The sequence below is a fragment of the Perna viridis genome, chromosome 13 (genome assembly GCF_037379345.1).
Source record: "Perna viridis isolate PV_CMFRI_1.1 ecotype Kerala chromosome 13, ASM3737934v1, whole genome shotgun sequence".
Lineage (NCBI taxonomy): Eukaryota > Metazoa > Mollusca > Bivalvia > Mytilida > Mytilidae > Perna > Perna viridis.
In genome coordinates, this window is record NC_142457.1 from 27002700 (window position 1) to 27015132 (window position 12433).

Sequence of the window (12433 nt, forward strand, 5' to 3'; positions counted from 1 at the left end):
TGCAGAACTCCTGTTCGTCGTGTCAACGATCTTTCTTGGAGTAATGTTTATTTACGTTCCATAATCAGACCTTTTTCTTACAATACCCGACATGAGAAGAGACGGGAATGCAAATTGTCAGTTCATGAACCGGACGAATCCGAGTACACCGTATACACCAAGCACGCAAGAGAACACAAAAAAGGAGGGAAAAATTCATACAAAAAACAAATAAAGAAAAAATACACCCAGGAAATAGAAGGACAAAATCAAGTAAACCCGGGTTTGGTCATGAGCTCATTTGAAATTTTGTGTACTTGATCATCGACAAGGGATTGTTCTAAAAAATCAACAGTTTATGCAAATCGAACACGCCCCCATTGTTACGAGTGTAAAAACTTTGGAAAGCTAATCAATATTTATTATACATAGGTGAAAAAATATTGAGAAAGTAATAAAGGAAAACAAATACAGATATACATGTAACTTAAATGTACCAATCATTAAAAGATATTACCACGTTCACCAGAATAGTATAGGTGAATCTAAGGAAGTGGTCCCCGCCCCGAGCTCTCCTTATGATCGAACACTGTAGATTAAAGCTTAAAGCTGGAAATCTCTGGAACGGGTCCCTTCTAGGCCAGTCAGTTCACCCTTTTCAGAATTTCTGGACCCGACACTGATTTTGTATCGGAAATTTCATTTCTACCGTCGAGGATTGTAGTGTCTATCTTATACAATTTTGCATTGTGTTGACAACTCTTGAATCGTCCAAATAACCGGATCAGCAATGCATGTATGCAAATGAGGATGATACATCTATCCGCCATTGATGAAAATATTGGATTGAACAATATGCAAATGACCATATAAGGAAAATCCATCCATCAATGAGAATAACGTTGAGAATATTAAATACTAGTATAGCACTTTCAATTAAACAAGTCGTGACAAAGTTAGTTCAATCACGCCACTGGCCAGTGTGTACGTTTGATCTGGACGCCAAGAAAAAATAACCACCAAATGATTTCTAATAAAAAAAACAAGAAATATAGTTCGATTCAAAGAGTAATTTATTTCCCAGTTAGAAAGATAAGAAAAATCGTACAAAAATGTTAGTGTATAAGTTTTCGTATTTTATAGACAGTCAGTAGATCGTTTCAAGAGCGAGGCGTTAGAATTTACTGACTGTCTAAAATAACTGTATATCTTTGATATACTGGAATATGAAACTGTGTCACAGATATAAATATTGATAGAGTGACTACAATTGACTACGTGTAATTTCATAGTTTTTATTTATTTGTTGTTTGTTTTTGTTATTATATTTTGTTTTTTTTCCAAAATGCACTGTCTATGAAAAATAGCCAATAATCATTTCTGTGGACATTAGAAATGAAGTTAACGATACATAGCTCTTCCGTGAAAATGTGTACGGCTGTACAATAGTACTCGATAGCCCAAACACTGTTGCTCCTCCGATTTGTGGGTTAATTTGTCAGGCGATGATTTATCCTTTTTTTTATAAATTAGTTTTGATACAAAGTGTCAATTTTCTATTTAACAATGTCCTACTACATGTACTAACTTTTCCAAACCCTAGTATTACCATAAAACACTCCTTTTAATTCAGCGTAAAAGTTGTCTCATTCAAATTACGTAATTCATATATATTAGTAAATATTCTGTTGTCAACAGTTGTAATTAGATATGTATTTTATTATTTTTCTACTATTTTACAATCGGTCTTACAACAACACCGGTATGACCTTGTTGTGAATATTCTATATGACGTAATGATCTAACTTTTAACATAACTTGGTAATAACACAGCCTTTGTGAACATAGTTGGTCTTGTACGTATAATCATAGAAATGTTGAATGACGCTTCGGAAATTCGATACCGTTCTTGTTTAAATATCAAAATAAGAGGAAAAACGTCTTTCTTCAAAATATACCTATACAACCTCATCCTTCCAACTCAGGGTTTTGACACAACCTTTGGCGGATCCGGAAGTAAATTTGTGTAAAACAGAGGGTTCCAGACTTTCTTGTTGTTTTCAAAAGTTGTACAAAATTGACATTTTTTTCCAGAAAAATGGGAGTAGTTTTCTTACACCCAAACCCGCTTTTGGATCCCCCTTTTGATTGGAAAATTTGTCATTTGCATGTATAAAATTGACAAAATATGGCAAATAATGTCCTAGCATAGCACCCCTCCTTTTCAGGGGAACCTCGACTGGCACCCGACCACCCCCCCCCCCCATTTCGAAGTGTCTGGATCTGTCCCTGCACGTCGCTGGTAGAAAAGTTTATGTAAATTCCGTTCAATTGGCTTTAAAATTATTTTTTTACAAAACGGTGATTTTTTTTCATGCATGTATTACATGTATTCGTGAAAAATGTTATTGGCTCTTTAATAAAGGGACCGTGATGATAACCACAGCAATCACTTATTGGGTTGAATAGATATGGCAACTGAGGTCATCTAAAACCGCTAATCCGTCTTAAAATTTAATACAAAAAGCCAATGATTACGAATGGATTACAATAACAATAACACAGTTAATTTTAACCACACTTTTTATGGCACATATTTCATGTCAACTGGGGTGACGGCGTGAAAAGAATGAGATCTCGCAGCTGTTACTTTGAGTCCGTCTCATTTTGAAGTGGCGACCATTGTGTCCGTCTGCTGACCCGGAAATGTACTCGGACTGATGTGATGCAGGCATGCGTTTGAATTTTTCTTTGCTTGACCTTTGATTTAATTCGGTGACCGTATTTTGGTAGTTTGTCGTTTGTTCCAATAACAATTTTAGATGAAATTATTTCCGGTCGTTTGACTAAGCTACTAGAAAATTCGCCTTTTTATTTATTATTTTTATTTTTTTTCAGGAGTTTTTGCATCAATCCTATATTCACAAGCTACATTGAAGCTCAACATACGACTAAGATAATAAAAAAAACAATAGATAACGATTTGTTTAAAATTCTTTACAATTTTGTCATAACTTGTATTTTAAACTGCTATTTAGTTTTTGTAGAATCCCACATGTAAGAAATTACCGTTCATCAGAAATTAAAATAAGCTTACATAATCTGGATACTTCGTGTGATGTGTGAATGAAATTTTATATATTCAATTGAGAATCTCCATGATGTGTGACATAAAATATTGATTAGGTCGATTTTCGTCTTTTATGGATAGTTTCACGTCATATATTTTGGGGCCTTTTGCAGCTTGCTTTATGGTATAGGGTGTTCTCCTCATTGAAGACTGTATGGTGACCTGTAGAAGTTTAACTGTCTTTTGCTTGGCATTTAATTGGTGGATGACAATCTCATTGGTGATCATACCATATCTCTAATTTTTACAACAGTTGCTTGATAACCAACCGACAAGATAATGATGGATAGGACTTTTTCCTGAAATAGATAGAATTTTCTCCAAACCGTGGCTATATAGTCTTGTCTATTTATTCTTTTTGCTACGCTAGGTTTGTGTCATACTCATAAACTTTTTGTTTTGCATTTTCATAATGAATAAAACATGTTTTAATTTTCAATACAAAGAGTAGAAAATTGAAACGAAGAGTGCCAAAGAGGCAGCAAATGTTATTCTACCAAACTGAAAAAAAACGAACGATCATTTCCATCAGTTCTATTATATTTAAAGCTACCATTCAAAACTGTTCACTGTACTATTCTTTAATGCTACATGTATTATTTAATTGCTGTTCCAACGAAAAATCATTTCACACGTAAAGCCTTCAATAATGATAAGGATTTTAACAATTTTATAGAATATTTCAATTTATCACTACATATTTTTTTTTTGAATTAACACACACACACACCTAAACAAAACAAAAAAGACAAAAGCGTGATAGAATAAAGCCAAAATGTCTCGTTTCATCAAAGTCAAAATTAAAACATACATCGTTGAAATGTATTGTTCTCTTGGCAAATGAATCCTTATCACAACTTCTTGGTGTCAAAGGACAAACCAAGTCTTTGAAGTTGATGAATTAACTTATGTTTTAAAGTGCAAATGTTTTGACAATTAAGTGCAGTTTGTTACATGCTTCTATACACGTTTACTGCATGTCAAATGCACTTTAAAAATTTAATAGTTTAAGCAGATTCATTAGATAAAATTAGTACATCCGGGTATTATGTTATATAGATACATGTATCTCCGAAACTGTGATTCTCATCCTAAACTGGAACTCCGTTCCGAAATTCTAAGAACCAGTGTCAAATAAAAAAAAAGGAAATGCGCCTCGAGAATGTGACTCTATGGACTTTTTGAAGGAAAAGTGCAGCGTTTGTTAATTTCTTTTTGTAGAATCATATGTATATGATATCTATTATTGTTGTAGCTAAAGGTCGATAGCGTGCAAAATATCATTTTGACCATATTTTTGAATTTCCGGTACAAATGAGTGAAAGATGATTTAATACAATAAAGTTCATAACTTATACAGATGAACATTCCGAAACTTTTCGTACATGTAAAAAACAAATTCGTTTGTTTGGTTTGTTTATTTATATTTATGTTTTTGATTGATGTGCTTTGGATTTTTGTTGTTTGTTTGTTTGTGTTGGTTTCTTTTGTTTTGTTTTGTTTTTGTTTTGTTTTGTTTTGTTTTGTTGTTTTTTTTTTTTTGTGTTTTTTTTATTGTTTTTTGTATAATTTTCTGTGTCGTCTACCTTAATTTATTCAATCCATTCAATTCTTAATTTTATTTAGTTTTTTTATTATCTTTTGCGATCAGAACTTTATCAAAGAAATATATATGATTCTAATAAAACCGACGATATGCTAATACCTGCATCTCCTAACAAGTAAACAGACACCATTTTTTTCATTTTACACAAAAACATGCTTAAATTTGACATATAAATTATTCAAAATCGTTACAATTGTAAAATAAGATACACATTAAACATAAACGATATTATATTTTTAATAAAATGAGAATATAAAAGAACTTATTACATATAATGCATTGCATATTCAAAGACGACAACAAATTAACTTGCCATCAAACCACAAAAAAATGTCCTAAAGCACAAGGTCAATGCTAATGTAAAGTTCGCGAATTCGAGATGCGCTCGTTGGCTTGACAATGAAAACACAAATGCAATTATGCACATTTGAATGCACATTCGTAATTTAAAGTTTAATGATGTAAACAAACACGAATTTAAGTGTTCTGCACTCAAAAGGCGTGTTTTGGAAAAGTCATTGCGGCCATTATGCATGCATCGAATAATGATATAACAATTTGATCTTTACCAAAGTTATGTAACCCTTTGTGGTAGGAAATCACTGATGGTCTATCGACGACAGGAAACCATTGTTTCTCCGTGTGAGAATAAGGAAAGCACTATTATTACCGAAAACAGATAAATCAAGGTAAAACGGTTATTCGGATTATAGGTATGACAAAAACAAGCAAAGAATTTTTAAAGTTCTTTTTGGCGAGTTGATCCTTTCTTTAAGTGGTTCATTTTATTATTTTCTATACACGGTTCCATGTTTTTTTTATAGGTATCCTAAAATTAAGGGGTCGAAAATACGTATTTTTAATGTGGTTCCTCTGAAAGAAATTGTGTGTGGGTTTTTTTTAAATACCAACGTAAAAATCTACATTTCTATGTATTGGGGGAAATATTGAATCATAATATTTTTTTCTGTCCTTGACTGAGGACAAATAATTTTTAGCTCTTTCAAAATTTTTTTGTTACATATATCTAAAATTTCAGGCTCCTCTCGCTCGGTTTTTGCCATGAATTTCTATTCCTTTTTTTTTATTTTATAAATGACACCCGCCCTGTCAAAATCGAATAATTGCTGCCTTCAAACTTTAAACCGCATAATGCAGTTCTTTCTTAAAAGACGTTTACAAATCGCATGGCCCCGTGCAGGTCCGGGTGTTAAAAGAATAGGCCTGCAGCAGCGCTAAGCTTGTCGTATAAGGCGACTAAATAGTGCTCAGAAACCTAGCCGGGGGCTAGGCGCTCTGCCCACAGAGCAACTGGGATGTGTGCCCCAGGTGGTGGAATGGGGTACCCCTGGCGTGTTACATGCTGGGGTTGTCAGGCTATAATACGGAAAACCTGACCGCAAACCATAGTGGTGCACCGTGTTGGGAAAGATGCCACGTTCCTCGCACGTTAAAGAACCCTGCTGTGGTATTCGATAGGAGTAGGAACCTTTGCGCTCCGCCACAGGAGGCTAAATTGCCCGACCTTACCCATCCCCCCTTTTTCCAGTGGCAATCAAAATTTGTCGACCCTATTGTCCTTGTGTCCCATCCTTTTTTTTTCATTTCATGTTCATTTTATCATCCATTTCATGTTCATCGTCTGAATATAGCTGAAATATTGCTGCTCGGACGTTAAACCCCAACAAACAAACAAATCGCATGGAACAGATGCACATTGTATCTGGCGAAATGGTATATCTAATATCGCACGTAGCCGAGAAACAAAAGTGCTACTCAAGTACAACCATATGAGCATACAGTCCCCTACGTGGAGGAAGAAAACACTCATTAAATTTGAATGCTGTTGATACGTTCTTGTGCTTCGAACTTTATGTATATTTTTTACTCAGTATTCAAATTATTTACTTAATACTTCGATACTTATTTTGAATATGTATGTCTTTGTGCATATTTGGATGCGTCTTAATTGCAAGTATATTCACACATGTCGTCATTTATAAAGAAAGCGGGCCAATTCAATATCATGAATGTGATCTGTAGATAAAACACGTTGAAAAATCTCCAAGACTTGCTCTGCTCTAATTTTGTCAAAATTTTTAACAGAGGACAGCAATTAAATTTTAAAGGGGCAGATGAAATTTGAAATACAATGGCAAGGTCAGAATACGGCGAAAAATAAAGATAAGAACCAACAAAATGGTCATTTGTGAATAAAGGAGGGAGTTGTTGAAAACTTTTGTTAACTTGGGTGCAAAAACGATCAAATAACAAGCTGCGACCACCTCTTTTATAAGTTTTGGATCGAAACCTCCCTTTCATAAGGTATATAAAATATCAGGACAGAGAGTGTGACGAGAAAAAAATAGGATAAATATTAATCCTGACCCCTAACCACCAAAACCACCCCTCCCCCTCCCCAGTATTTGCCTCATTTAGATTTTTGTCGGTCAGTTGTACCATCAAATTAGGTTAATATTCATTTTAAATAAATATGATGATATGATATGTTCCTTAATGATCGAACATTCTAAAACTTACGCAAAGCAAATTATTCATCGCGTAATTATACCCCTGCAACGACAATAGGTTTATTTCATCAGATATTGTGTTTACGATGTCCTTTAACTCTGGGACAAACAACCTTTGTGAAGGTCATCTCATAATGTACATGTACTATCGAATTTTATCCAATAACTATAACCTACATACTAAAGCCTTTCAAACGGATTTGTTATTTGTTATATTATATTGAATCATGGCCTATAATACCTAATAAATCCTTTAAATATTTAATACATGTTTTATTTTGTTTTTTATTCTGGTAAATATTAATTCTGTAAACCCAATCGGGTCATGGAAAAGATCCGGATCAACAGCCTTGTCATCAAGTAATGCGCTACATCACGTAAAACTTAAGATTGACGGAAAAAACACGAGACCATTTAAAGTATACAACTCATTGTAACACACCCATAAACTATCGCTTGTTAAAATTCGAGCGTATAACTACGAATTGAAACTAACGATATTGACAATCTATGTGACAACGTCATACTTACCTGATATACATGATCTGCAGAGAACAAAACAACAAGTAATACTAACCGAAATCCGAAACTTGTTAAAAACGACAATAGTACCTGAGCGCCTGGTTGGATTACAGAGATATGCAGAATTATACACCTGTTCATGTTTCACTCAATTTTATTGAGTAGTGGCTCCGTTTATGCGAGGGGGTGAAGTGGCACCCCTCATTAAGTGACTTCAACACAAAATTTCCGTCTTGACTGTGCAATTTCAGAAGAAAACATAATACAAGATAATTATACACATACATCAAGATTCAGAACTAACTTAGTGTTTATTCTAGTTTAAAATCTTGATAAAGAAGAAAATAACGGAAGATTTATAATAATACGAGAAACAGTCATATTTAGTTACCGTTTGAATAATTCGCACTTATCGAGAGTTCGTGCTAGAGTTTCCTACTAAGTTCGTTTGGATAGTTAAATGGTTTAATTATATTGAAAAGTAAATCTCCTTTGAAGTAATTTTGACTTGGACTTTGTACTTCTGCAGATTTTTAAATTTTCCGTTTGAAATATACGACATTTATTTCGTAATCATACCTCTCTTGTTTGTGTCGTGATTTTCAAACCTCTATTGAAAGAATAGACGTTATCAGGGGGTTTGAAAAGAAAGGGGATTGGTGAGGATCTTTGTATACATCATAGACGAGAATGGAAAAATGTTTTACATGAGTCGTCGAGCTGCGTTTGTATTATTTCTGTATGAAATACAGTGTTACAGTTGAAATCCTGAGATTTTGACAATAAAACGTTAAACCGAGTTTTGGTCGAGGTATTTCAGGTTCGGGGCGTGATTATTTGGATATGATTTGCTGAAAACACGACTACCAAAAATCAGATTGTATAAGGCGTTTCGTTGGGTCATTGAACCTTTACCAAAAAAAATGCATAACAACTTACAATGTAAAATTATCGGCGTTTGTGCATATTTCACATCTTTGAAACCATAATGCACTAAAAAAATTAAATGCATAACTGCATCCCAATATCTCACGTTGTCATATATAAATGTTTTCTTCAAAACTGAATCTTTTGAAACCTCAGAGTTACTGTATTAGATGTTATTGAAATATCTTCATAAAACGATGTACAAAAGGTCTTGATATATTTGATTACGATATCATATACAGAAAAAATAGGAAGTGGGGTTTTAAATATACATGTATTACAAAGGGTAAGACACAGAATGAAATATATAGAGCAATTATAAGATTTTTTACATACGTAATTGCTATGCACGAAGGAACTTTTTGTAAGAATTTCCTGTGAACAATTCAATTTGGATGAAAAGAGGGCGACAAAGAAATGAGGCGAGATCAATAACTGGTGTTTAGTTGAACGGTTAACCTATGGAACTAATAGGTATCGAGTAAACTAATTTGGGTGTGCCCATTTCGTTATTCCATTGCCAATAACTTTTATTGTAGAGACACACAGCATTATGTCAATTTTATCAGTATCAAAGAAATATATATTCTGACTCTCAAATTCAAGGGCTTAAATTCCGCGAAGTTTCTGAGCCGCGTAATTTAAAACTATACGTGTCCTTAAAACCACTTTTTGACATTTCAAAGTCAAACGACCTATTCCATGGGAACTTATTGGGCTGCTCCGTGTATTAAATTCAATACCATCAGTAACCCTATTATCAAATGCCTGTCACCCTATCGGATTAAACTCGTACTATTAAGAGGCTGTCCATGTAAACATCAGGCAGATCCTACGAGGGTAAATTTTATCCCACTGATTTTGTTCCCAATGTAATGTATATACCATATACATAAAAAAGTATAATGTTCATTTTAATCCGACCATGGATGTCTCAGAAAATGATTTTAAAGTTTTCTAGCAAAAGCAACCATTTTTTCCAAATTAAAGAGTTATCTCTTTTTTCAACGAATTTCAATCCTTTCTATGGAATTTACTTCTCTTTTACCATTGCAGTTAATCCAAAACCAAAATGCAATTTTGAGAAAGGATGCATTTGTGATATGAAAGGATGACAAAATGACAACAAAATTTTTCATGTACCACCCACTGCCTGGTTTTTGCCTTGACACCCTTTTTACCCAGAAAACTCGTTAAGAGGCCCAGGGTAACTGTAGTTGATTTTTTTCACATGTTTACAAAGGAATTTTTACCATACGTAAGGGTGGCTGGTTGGTATTTCTTTAACAAGTACACGTACTGGATTTAATTTTTTTAGCTGCATGGGGTCCTTATTTGACAATAATACGGATTCAGAGCTTACAAACCTAATACATATGTATGGCTTCCTTCTTAACCCGCCAATATATACATATAAAAGAAAACTAATAATGTCGTCCATCTTCAACTTTCAATGACCTCACTAAAGTAAATAAGCCAAAAGGATCACTCTGTTGACGGGACACCGTAATTCATTTTTAAAATCATATAGTCTAGACAGTATGCATACTAATTGCGCGTGCTCCCGGTGAATTTCTATTACCGGAGCACACTAGAGAGCTCTGAAATTAACACCGTCGCGTTACAATGTCGAATCCAGGGGTATGTTGCCGGGAGTTGGCACCCCTTCTTTTTATATGAAAAAAATTGTCATTTTCATGTGTAAAATTGACAAAAATAACAAATAATGTCCTAAACCCCCTATTTATGGAACTCCAGCTGACACCCCTTCTTTATTAAGTGTCTGGATCCGACCCTGCGACAGTCCTAGTAATCACGCCAGCATAAATGTTTTGCTATGGTAATAGCATTTTCGTTGAATACTCTCTTAAGAAATAAAAAGCATTCCTTTAATCAAGTATAATCATGAAAAACGTGTATCTGGATTTATATAATCAACTAAATAGACAGTCGGGTAATCAAATAATCAGTAACTAGTCATGTAATCAAATAATCAGTAAATAGAGTCAGGTAATCAAATAATCAAGGAGGCTTTGATATTAAAATGAAGAATTTAAAGAATGATGAAGAGTGTAAGTTAATAAAAGCATATATGGAATTTTCATGTGACAGATATGACCAAGGACTTTATATTCTGGTCTTTTTTTTACTCATTTTACCCCGAGACAAAATAACCAAAACAACAGAACAAGAAATATAACCTGGTGATTATACGAGTTATCGTTCTTATATCTTAAAATGGGTTTCAATTTATAATACTTAAATACACAGTTGGCATGATGGGTACCGACTGGTGGTTTTTTTAGCGTTCTTGACTACCCTCTCGAATCTTGCACGGAGGGCCCAATTTATTGGCTTTAAGTTTAGATCAATTTTATTTATGTTATGTAATACAAAGTACTCTTTCATCACATGGCATTGGTGTATTTCTTTTTTTTATAGAATTCGCAAGATGTTATATATGTTTCAAGACATCATACATGAGTAAGTCGCTTGATCATCGAAATTGAAAGGGACCGCACGTGCCCGCCTCGGTTGTCAACCTTTTCCAGCGGTCATCTGACCGATATAAATTTTTCATTAAAAAACATTCTTTACATAAAAATTATTTGTTGTGTCTCAGTGTGATCATGTTATTGTCCGTGCTCATGCAATTCTTTCCTTTCTGACAAACTTTAACCTCGACACATAACCCCCTATAATTGTATATGTCATTACGAATGTAAATTTCTGTCAAACGCCTTCAATTGTTACAATTTTGACTCTCATTTAATAAAATATTTTACAACTGAAGTTTCGTGCTGTTCTCTCATAAATATCAATACAACCTTTAATTTCCACTGCCTGGGTTATTATCATATTTTAGTTGACAATTGCCTCTGCCTCGTGTCTGACCGTGAACTCTTCTGTCAGAAGTCATGAAAAGCCATGACATGGGTAAAATACGTGGGTATTTTTAAGCACACATCAAAATTTGCTTCTTCATTTTACGGAAAAAAAACGATTAAAGACCAAATGCATTAGTAAGCTACCAGAACACATTTTCATTGGCAGATGACTGGTTAACCTACTTACGGATCCGGTTAAATCTTGATCTGATGGGTTAATTTTCAACAGTATATAATTTTTCACATATTTATTAAAAAATCTAAAACAAATTAATTATTCCTATGATAATTATTTTTCTTATTATAAACAATACTTACACGGACTAAATTTGAAATACTTCGTACAGACAATTACGTACAGTAAAAGTCAAGCATAGGGAAATAAATATATTGTTCTTAAAAACCATCTAGAAAAAGATATAGAAAGCATGTTTATTATACCCAACTGAAAACTTGAAAACCTTTTCAAATAAGTTTCAACTATTTCAGTATTCCTGTATTGCAGTACATTGTTTCATTAGACGGCCTGTTTGTAAACTGGATGGAAATAAAAGTGGGAAAAGGTGATAGGCAATTTCTTTGTATTTCAAAGAAAATATTCAGCATGCAAGCATAAGAGAAAGAGTCACTAGTAACCCAAGCGTTACTCGATTTTATTTGGAACCGCTACCTTCCGATGAAATAGAACACTATTTCATATGTTAACTGTTGGTGGACTAAAGGTCTTAGAGTATTCACCAACCCAGTAGTCAGACTTGTCTGACCCCGAATTATACTAGATTTTATCTATCAAATCTGTCAAAATTTGCAGTATTATAAATTTTGAAATACCTGAAACACCGAGGCTTTA

At 33.7% G+C, this 12433-nt stretch overlaps 1 long non-coding RNA gene across 1 annotated transcript; it reads right to left on the bottom strand.

Moving 5' to 3' along the window:
- Window positions 1-387: 387 nt before the first annotated feature.
- LOC148600154 (uncharacterized) lies at window positions 388-5158 on the bottom strand. The gene is made up of 3 exons (XR_015917983.1): window positions 5029-5158; window positions 3077-3408; window positions 388-1009 (listed from the first exon to the last, which is right to left on the bottom strand). It is a non-coding gene; the product is annotated as an uncharacterized LOC148600154 (long non-coding RNA).
- Window positions 5159-12433: the final 7275 nt, after the last annotated feature.